The sequence below is a fragment of the Hippopotamus amphibius genome, chromosome 4 (genome assembly GCF_030028045.1).
Source record: "Hippopotamus amphibius kiboko isolate mHipAmp2 chromosome 4, mHipAmp2.hap2, whole genome shotgun sequence".
NCBI classification, from domain to species: Eukaryota; Metazoa; Chordata; class Mammalia; order Artiodactyla; family Hippopotamidae; genus Hippopotamus; species Hippopotamus amphibius.
This window is the reverse complement of record NC_080189.1, coordinates 36,185,869-36,195,000: the sequence shown is the minus strand read 5'-3', so window position 1 is coordinate 36,195,000 and position 9,132 is coordinate 36,185,869. Positions and strand designations below refer to the sequence as shown.

The 9,132-nt window shown below is 37.4% G+C and overlaps 1 protein-coding gene across 15 annotated transcripts in view; it reads left to right on the top strand.

Moving 5' to 3' along the window:
• FOXP2 (forkhead box P2) overlaps nucleotides 1-3,666 on the top strand; it is a 554,125-nt gene extending 550,459 nt beyond the window's left edge. For all 15 annotated transcript variants that reach the window (XM_057730884.1, XM_057730882.1, XM_057730887.1 and 12 more), the window contains one exon: nucleotides 1-3,666. This exon is cut by the window's left edge and continues 332 nt beyond it. The gene's annotated coding sequence lies outside the window, so the exon portion shown is untranslated.
• The last annotated feature ends 5,466 nt before the right edge of the window (nucleotides 3,667-9,132 follow it).

The following is a 9,132-nucleotide window of genomic DNA, read 5'->3' as shown; positions in this document are numbered from 1 at the left end:
CTTCTTTCTCTTTCTCTCTCTCTCTTTTTTTTTTTTTTAGAAAAAAAGACAAAAACTGATTTTCTTGAAAAAAAAAATGAACTGTTCTTTCTATAATGGCTTTGCCCATTTAAAAAATGTGGCTCTTAAGGGTTCATGAAATGACTGAATATGAGGATATACGTCCTGTAGAAAGCAAACGCGCCTCATATACTGCCAAAAATAGTGTTAGTTTCATTAATGTGAATTTTCCAGCATTCAGTAGTTGTAATGTTAGAAACAATTGCTGGTCAAGTTCAACTTGTTGCTATTGTTTTTAATTTGCACAGGAGTAGTATCAGAAATTAGTGTCACTGCTTGTATCTAGCTGAATTTTAAACAACAGAACATTAGTTTTTTATGTTGGTGCCACCAACTGTAAATGACATAAGTTAGTTATTACAAAACACAGTAATTAGACTGTTGCAACCATCTAAAACCTTAGGCTTCCAGTCTGTGCTGTTAGTGTTAAGATGTAAAGTGCAATCCTAAGCTAACATTATCTGTGCAAGCACCATAGAAACATTTGCATATCTGCATAGATCTTACAACTGTACTCTTTACCTCCTTGTGATAAAGCTTTGTCTACCTGCAAACACAGTCAAAGGCTACAGCTGCAAACCAAAGCCAACTCTAACCATGGCCAAGAGCTCAAGCACAGAAGCAGCCACATGCTTTGGTCAGCCTTCTGTAACTTCAATTAGTACAAAGGAACCTTTTCCATGAACTACCTGCTGTTTTCTGATGACCTCTGGGATCTTTTCATTTAGCCCTAAACCAAGAATCAAATATGACAAAAACCACAACTAAAAAGCTAATTCAGTCACAGAGTAATCTTCTGAGGCCAAAAGTCCATCTAAATGCAATGAAGATTTGCTTTCGTTAAAGACAGAGGTGAGGACAAAATCTGCAGTGGAAGTTATGATATGCTAGAAAGCAACAAATGTGGATCACTGACCAAAATGATTATGTACTTGATGCAAATGCAGATTGCATATTGTTATATATATAGGACATTGTGTTTTTGTTTTCCCCATCCAGTCACTTACTTTCGGTGGTGAATACATGTTGTTAGAAGATGTCTTGTATGGTCTGAATCTTTGTTGTGTACTATTTTTTATAGTCTTAAGTTATATTGAAAAAAACAAAAAAGTAGGAACCAAACATAAAAGGTCTAGTAAAGCCAAAAATTAATTTCATATTGATTTTAAAGTGATCTAGCTGAGTTTTTACACTGAAAGCAAAGATTATAGCAATTGTAGTCCATGGTATTTATTTTCAGTCAAACCAAAGTTACATATAATTCTGCCTCTGCTGATACGGGATATTAACACTAACAATACACTCCCTTTCAAAGACTTGCACAGGCCAAATTGTTGGAATGCTGGTTTTCGCGACGACTCCAAACCCCAAAACTAGGATAATGCGTTATGGTGTAGTTGAAAATAGCATAGTCAGATGTTTGCTTAAAACCTAGAAACTTTACGTGTTGCTTTTCATGTGCTGTGCCAAGTCTTGATAATACTTTTTCCCCCAACCAAGGGACCTCATAACCTGAAGATGGTTATTGCTTTACAAACAGGATTTTGACAGAAGGTGGCTGCTAGAGCTTAACACACGTACCAGTTCCACGTGATGGAGCTGGTCCTTGCAAACTAAGCTCATCATGTATTCTTTGCTGAAGTCAGCAAATAGAGTTAGAGAGATACCCAGTCATCTATCACACCAAATAAAAGGACATAACGGCTTTCAAAAGGGTTTTCCCACTTACCCAAAAGGCTTTCTGAAAGCTTCTACCTCTGCAAAAAAAAAAAAAAAAGAAAAAAAAAAAAGAAAAAAAAATGAAAAAAAAATTAGAACAATTATGGCAGATTGCATGAAACGTGAGAACGTCACAGTAACTGCTACTTTTCATTCTGTTTGTCTTTGGGTCATGATCAGTGAACGGGAAGTTTACGATATGGCATCAACAGAAAGATTGGGATTGGGAAGGATGGTTTTCAGTCATCTAGGATCCGACTGGAAGGATTTTCTGAAGGGAAAATGGGTCTTTCAGGTGCATGTTCCAAGGCTTTGATGGACTGAAAGTAATCGTGAGAGCTGTACCATCAGGAGGGTGGCCTAAGACTACAATGCTAAAGTATGCATACCTCAGTTACCAAACTTTTGAAAGGAAGTCTCAGCCACAGAATGCATATACCTGTAGAGTTTTGCATGGGTTTTATATGAATACAATTTTAAAAAATAGCTGCTTGCACATTATACCAGAAAAACCTCCAAAACTGCAATTGCTTTGAAAATAGATTTTAGGTTTTTTGGAGTTTTCTGAAATGCTTGGTCTGTATTTTGATAATTGTGCATATTATGTAAAAATGTTGGTGGACCCATAAATGACCAGACTTTTTCTAAGAAAAATGTTGCTTTAATGCATTTCATGAATTTTTACTCTTATATCATTGCTTGCTAGTAATAGCAAATCTGCTTTTCTGCATCTGCTTTGCGTAGCTATTGTAAGGCTTTGAACTAATGTATGTATTTATTGCTTGAACTTCTGTGCATACCTTATAAAGCATAATGTCTGACAATTTAAATGGCTCATGTATTCTTGCTTCTATCATAAGCTGATTATGGGGACTATGATCTTTTGTATACAGCAAATTTTAACTGTAGCACAAACATCTGTTTATGTATTGGTGGAATATACCTGTTTTATTTATCTTTTTTGAGGTAAACTAATTTTTGATACTTTTCATTACTGTGTACTATGTTCATACTTTGAATTCTCTGACGTTAGAAGTCATGGTTGAGAATTGTAACAGCTGTTATTCGTTCTGTATTCATGGCTTTCACTGCTGAATAAAATAAAGGACCAAACCTAGGATTTGAAAGAAAACTGTCTACCTCTAACACCAGGGAGTTATCAGATTTTATTTTACATAGTTTTAGTCTACAAAGACACAATTGCTTAAACCTAGTGGGCTTAAGGCTTATGTTCTATGTGGTTGGATTCATGGCACAGTTGTACTGTTTGAAAATCAATTAAAATTTCATGTGAATGTTACAAGTATTTGGTAGAATTACCACTAACTGGGTTTTCTTTAGATAACTAAGATATGGAGAAAATGTCATCAGCATTCTGTGTCTACAGCTGCTTAACTTCATAAGAATGCATTTCTTTGTGATTAGGGAATCGAAGAATAGTCAGCTAGGAATAGAGCTACAGAAGTACACTTAAAATAAATCATCCTGGACTTTCACATCCCTGGGCAGAGTCAGTCACAAAATCCATTAGACTATTTTGTAAAGTTTTCAAATTGGGCATTCACATTTTGGGGAATTTGTGAGACTGCATCCTACACATACCAATATTAACATCCATTCAAACAATAGCTTTATTAATGCCATAAAGCTATTGAAAGGAATATGGCTTACCCTTGTTATTTCACTAGTTCAGGTTGCAATGAAAGGTTTTTTTGTCCATGAACACTTGGCAAATCTTACGTAGCCAAAAAAAGAAGAAGGATGTACATTTTCCTATAGAATTAATGTATGAACAGTGTGTCACTGCTGTTGGATGTAAAAATGTATATGAAACCATTTCATTCACGTGATTACCTTTCTGAAATATAAATAAAAAATCTAATACTTTTGGACCCATTTATAACCCCTAGGATTTTATTCTTTTGGAGAGACCATCTTCCCTGCCAGAGCCAAGTCATAAATTTATGTACACGTGTCCCACAATTTGTTTAAATCATTTCCTTAGGAATTGGGGATTCATAAACCAAACCATACTCAAGTTTAGTCAATAAAAGTGGGGGTTGCTTGTCAAATACATTCCATTAAAAAACTATCTTCAGGTTCAAATTGGCTTCCTCACATAATCATCTCGTGGTTTCATGTTTTTATTCTGATAGAATTTGACAACGTAAATTGTTAACCTTAAATAAAGGGGGAAACATGATAAATTTACTCTTTTTAACTTTTTGACCTTATCCTTTCTTTTTTGCCTCCAAGTCTCAGTCACACCCATGACATCCCACCATGGTTTAGGAGAAAGTCCAGGGAGAGTGTAAGTAGCTTTCTGAGGGAATGATTCTCAGTCCTCTAGGAATCAGACCCAGACCTTTCTAAGTGGCCAGAACAGGCAAGCCAGAGCCTCTGCAGCAGCAAAGTTTGCCTTTTTCTTGAACCTCAATACATATTCCTAAATCTGTTGTAATCAGAAGTAAAAGGAAAATGAATACGTTGAGTATATTTTTACTTTATGCATATTTAATATCTTCTGTCATACCAGTGAAAGAGTACCTTGACTAAAGAGCTTTCCATAGGATAAAAAATTGTTTTAAAAGAAATGTGACCATGAGATTAATTTTTTGAACCTTAGGATTCATTTTTAACTATCGATTAGTTGAAAGTAAATGAATACCAACATGCCACCATCCAGTATATTTTGTTAACTTATTAAAGGCTACCTAACAAGATGTGAACCCAGTCCTCCAGTGCTCTATGCTTTAGTATAGGGAGAACAATTTAGAGATTAAAACTAGCAACTTAAGAAAAAAGTAAAATGGATTTGGCAAACACTTTGTTCTTAAACCTGCGTTCAAAGTTATGTCACCTTGAAATTTAAAACACTGTGTTGCCCACATATATTGTGTTGGGTCACTGGAGGTTTCCGCTGCTTTCTAAAATGCTGGTCACTGAATTATTTTGAATTTTTAAAAATTAAAAAATAAATTAAAAAGACAGCAACTTACAATCTAACTAAACAGAATAGAAATACAGATGGCAAGTCACATTCTAACCATTTCCCCAGGCAGAAGTAGTGGAAGCTAAGTATTCAACTCTTTGTTGCTTTAAATCGTTCACAAAATAAGATTCAAAAATTCTAACTTTTAATTGCCAATGAAGTTAAAGAACCTAAGTGCTACGTCTTTTCACTATTAATCAATTTTTAAATTGTGTACAATACCTTTTAAACACCATAGTATGAGATTACTGGGTGAGAATGCATGAGAAAATAAATGTGGATTATTCGCCCACCACTGGACATATAATTTCCTTTACTCTCTATGTTCAGTCAGCAACAACACAGACCAAGAGGAGTGAGGTGACACCTGGTGTGACAGCTGAATGGGTGGATCAGTAGTAGTAAGAGAAGCAACCAGTTGATCATTTTCTGGGGAATTTACACCCTACACTGACTTTGATATATTACGTGAGTGTACACACGTGAACATGTATGCACATGCATTCTTCAGAAATAAAACAAAACCATAATTTTAAGCCGTTAATGTATACTGTTGATTTCAGACTGTGGTGAAGGTTTACTGGAGAGTCCTTGAAATAAATATCAGCTAATCTGTTTCCTAGAGTTGAAGTTGATCTTATCCCTTAAATTCATTGGTCTTGAGTTTCCAGTGCTCCTGCAGAAAATAAAAATGTCCACACAACAAAAATTATCATCCCTCCCTTCATATCTGAGGATCATTGGGGTCCAAATGCTGACAGCGAACATTCCCATGCAGAGTGGAGACAAACAGAAAGGAGGAAAGGAAATGAAAAGAAATTTTAAAAAATGTTCCTGCTTTGACCAGACATGACACGTGTTTTTTAACTCATCATGTCATGATTACAAAACTGAAGAGTTCACCAATTTCAGACTTGACTAGTTATATGATTCTCTTCTCAATCACCTGCAGATCCTCTTGTGTTCAAAAAAAATTAAGCTTTTCAGAAAAAAAAAAAAAAGGAAACTTGGGGTGAGCAACAAGCAGAGAGTCCTTGGACTTGAACTGTGCACCAAAATGTAAGTGTTCCACCCAGTGCCCTTCATCAGAGAAAGGAGCTGTGGACAGGTAATCGGCAAGAAACCAAATCAACAGAACGTCAATAGAAACATTTCATCTGGAGATACTGACCTAGATGTTAAAAGACTTAGAATAATAGCGAAAGCTTGCTACTGATGCCATATGTGTGTTTAGTTTTGGCATCTTTGGTAGTAGAGATGAGCTCAAAGTTAATAAAAAGGAATAAAATGGCAAAGAAAAATAAATTTTAAAATCATTTTACAGATCCAACTGCTTTCCCAAGAGCCATGAAAAGCTGTATGGACCTCATGAAATAATCCCATATCCAGGTTGTCTCTAGTCCCTGACGCTTGTTTTCTCATGGCTATTCCCCTTACTTGCCGCTGTTGAATGTCGATTGAGCACTTACTCTGATGCAAAATCAGTTGTTTGTTATTGGCAATATCTATGTCATCTTTCCTTTTCCCATAATTTTAGAAATAACCTTATAGTAGTCTCCACCATAAAATGGAAATATTTCATTATTACTCTTCCCTGGATAAATTTAAAGCTGTTATTATTGACTAATGTATGTGTGAGTAGTTATTTTGCTGAAGGAAAAAAAAAGTCTTGGGCAGATAATTATGAGTCTCCTAATTTTCTAAGGGGGATGTTCTGGAACTGCAACTCTTATTTCTAGCATTTCCGAAAATTTGGGGGTCACTTGAAGGGCACATACAACACATAAAATTTGAGAACGTCACATTGAGATCAGGCATCTAAAGAGAGGCTTCTGTCCCCTTAACAGAAGTTAAATGACATGCCAGGTTTATTTCTAAGAAACCTAATCAAAATCAGGAGGAAAAAGTTTTTATATTATACGCCCACAAATTCAGAAATTATGGCTTGAACAAAAGACAGTTCCTTTTCGGTAACTCGGGTCTCTGGTAGGCAATGATATTAAAGCCTATTAGGAGGCTAATAGACAGCAACTTATATTTCACGCTCACAGTAACTGAGTTCAAAAGGTGGATTTTATGTCAATAAGCATTACTTTTCCACAGGCCCACAGAAACCACGCACTCAGCTTTTGACTTTTAAGGGAACTGATAGTACTGAATAATTGAAAAATTTCCTGACTGATCTATAATAGCATCTGTTTTGGTGCAAGGGACTTCGTATTCCAGTCCATTGGAAAGAGAGGGAGTTGATGGGAGCGAACCAGCTGGGGTGCATTACTCCTTACAGCAAGGGGACTGGGGGTGAACAGAGGCTCTGGGCCTGAAATGGAGAACTGGTTTTATATAATTTGCCAGCTCTGATTCGTGGTGGCTATCTGGACTGTCTGACACATCATAGAGTTTCAATACATGCCTGACAATAGATTACGAGCCCATATCTTCACTACAAGCAAATGTGCTGTCATCTACTAGTGACTTCTGCCATGAGACTAGGAAAGGAAGTAGGACATGTGGTCCAGCGATTTGCCCATCTTTGTTTGGTCCCTCAACGGCAATGAGATCTGAGACGTATTCACACTGTGGGCCAAAATCTGGGCGGGTTATTGGTGGATAGGATCTAGGAGTTGGGAATAATTCCAAGCTGGGAATTTTGGTGCTAAAACAGGTTCAGTGGAAAATGTCATCGGTGAGATGATTACATTTGGTGAATTTTGGTTAGATATAATGCTGTAAATATTCACCTCTGTGCTTGGTAGTCCCTCAGAGTAGACTTTCTGCTTCCTTATTTTTCTTCTGCTGGGACATGGGTTCTTCAACTCATTTGGGCAGGGTCAAGTTAAAAGATTAGCAAGGATTTGTCTCTTTGAAAGGTGCTGGATGAGAAGTTTGATTTCATCGTGGCTCTCAATGTTATCGCCCAAACGTGTTATTTACATCCAAGAGTTAAACTTCTTTCCACCCATCTTCCCCTCCCCTTCCCAAAAAGGAGCTGATGTTATCAGGATCTCATAAAATTCTTCATGCCTCTGTGGGGGTTAAGTTTATAATAGTGTACAGAGCTGTTGCATGAGAGCCTGCCCTAGGACTTAGGAATTGTGTACAAACTTATGAGAAACAATCACAAAATCCTCACCAGTGCAGATAAACCTAAGGGGGGAACTTCAAGGACATTCCAGGCCTGTGGGCTAAGTAGCAAACCCCCCACATAATTTGTCTTATTGCCACTTTTTGAAGAAAGGTAATGGGTTGAAAAAAAAAATCATTGGTCTTATCCAACTTGTGTTCTATTCTGAAATTAAATCAAATGCATCAAAGACGACCCTGTGATGAGGAAGCCAGCCTAGCATATGGCATGGAAGGCACTGGACTAGGTCTCCGAAGATTTGGCTTCTGCCTGTGATTCTTCCACTTACTCAGCGGGTTGCCTTGAACAGATTACTTCACCGTTTGTGTCACAGTTGGCTCATCTGTTTAGAAAAACAGGGTGTTTCATCAACATCCTCGAAGGTTCCTTTCAGCGTCTGTGTCATTTGGTTCACTGTCTTAAAATTTTTAAATTGATGATTGAATTTAGTAATCGTGACCTAAGCAATCATTTTTTCAAAAGATTTTTTTTTTTTAAAGCAAAGGTGTGCAGCTTTCAGGAGCTAATCAATATCCAACTTCAATAAATAACGAGTCATTTGTTCTGATTGGGGGAAGCTGGCTTGGAATGAGGAGAGTTGAGGACTGGGAGTCACAAAGGATTGGTTTCCAAGCTCCTTCACTACTGATTGGCTGTACAGGTGTAAGTCATAGTCTCTGACTGTGTTTTCTTGCACTGAAAGTGCTGTATGGAGAGAAAGAACGTAAAGAAGTGGGGCAGAAAATGAAAGCAGGAGGAAAAAGTCATTGCAGGCTGGTCTAAGTAGATTCTGAATCCATCTGCAGAAGCCAGAGGGCTTTGTAGTCCAGGGTTTCAGGTTCCTGAACTGGAGGATGAAGGTGGTAATTAGACCATCTCACAGGGCTTCTCGGGGGGCGGCGGGGGGGTGGGGGGGGGAAGCTGAAGAAGTCAATTCACTCATTCACTCAACAGTTATTTACTTGGTGTCGATGACAAACCAGACCCTGTTCTAGGCCTTGGAGAGCATAGCAACGAGCAGAGCCCAACAGAGAGCCCCACGCTCCATGAGCTTCCATCCAACTGAGAACAGATGACTGTAAGTACAGAACTTCACGCAGGTGCCCAGCACATAGGAATTGTTTGGTAAGGATTCATCCTATCATTGTTGCTATTGCTATTAAGGGAGTGAAGAAATAGATCACGTTTTAAATATATTCATCAGAAACTTCTTTGCATAGGGTTTGACTTTTCAATA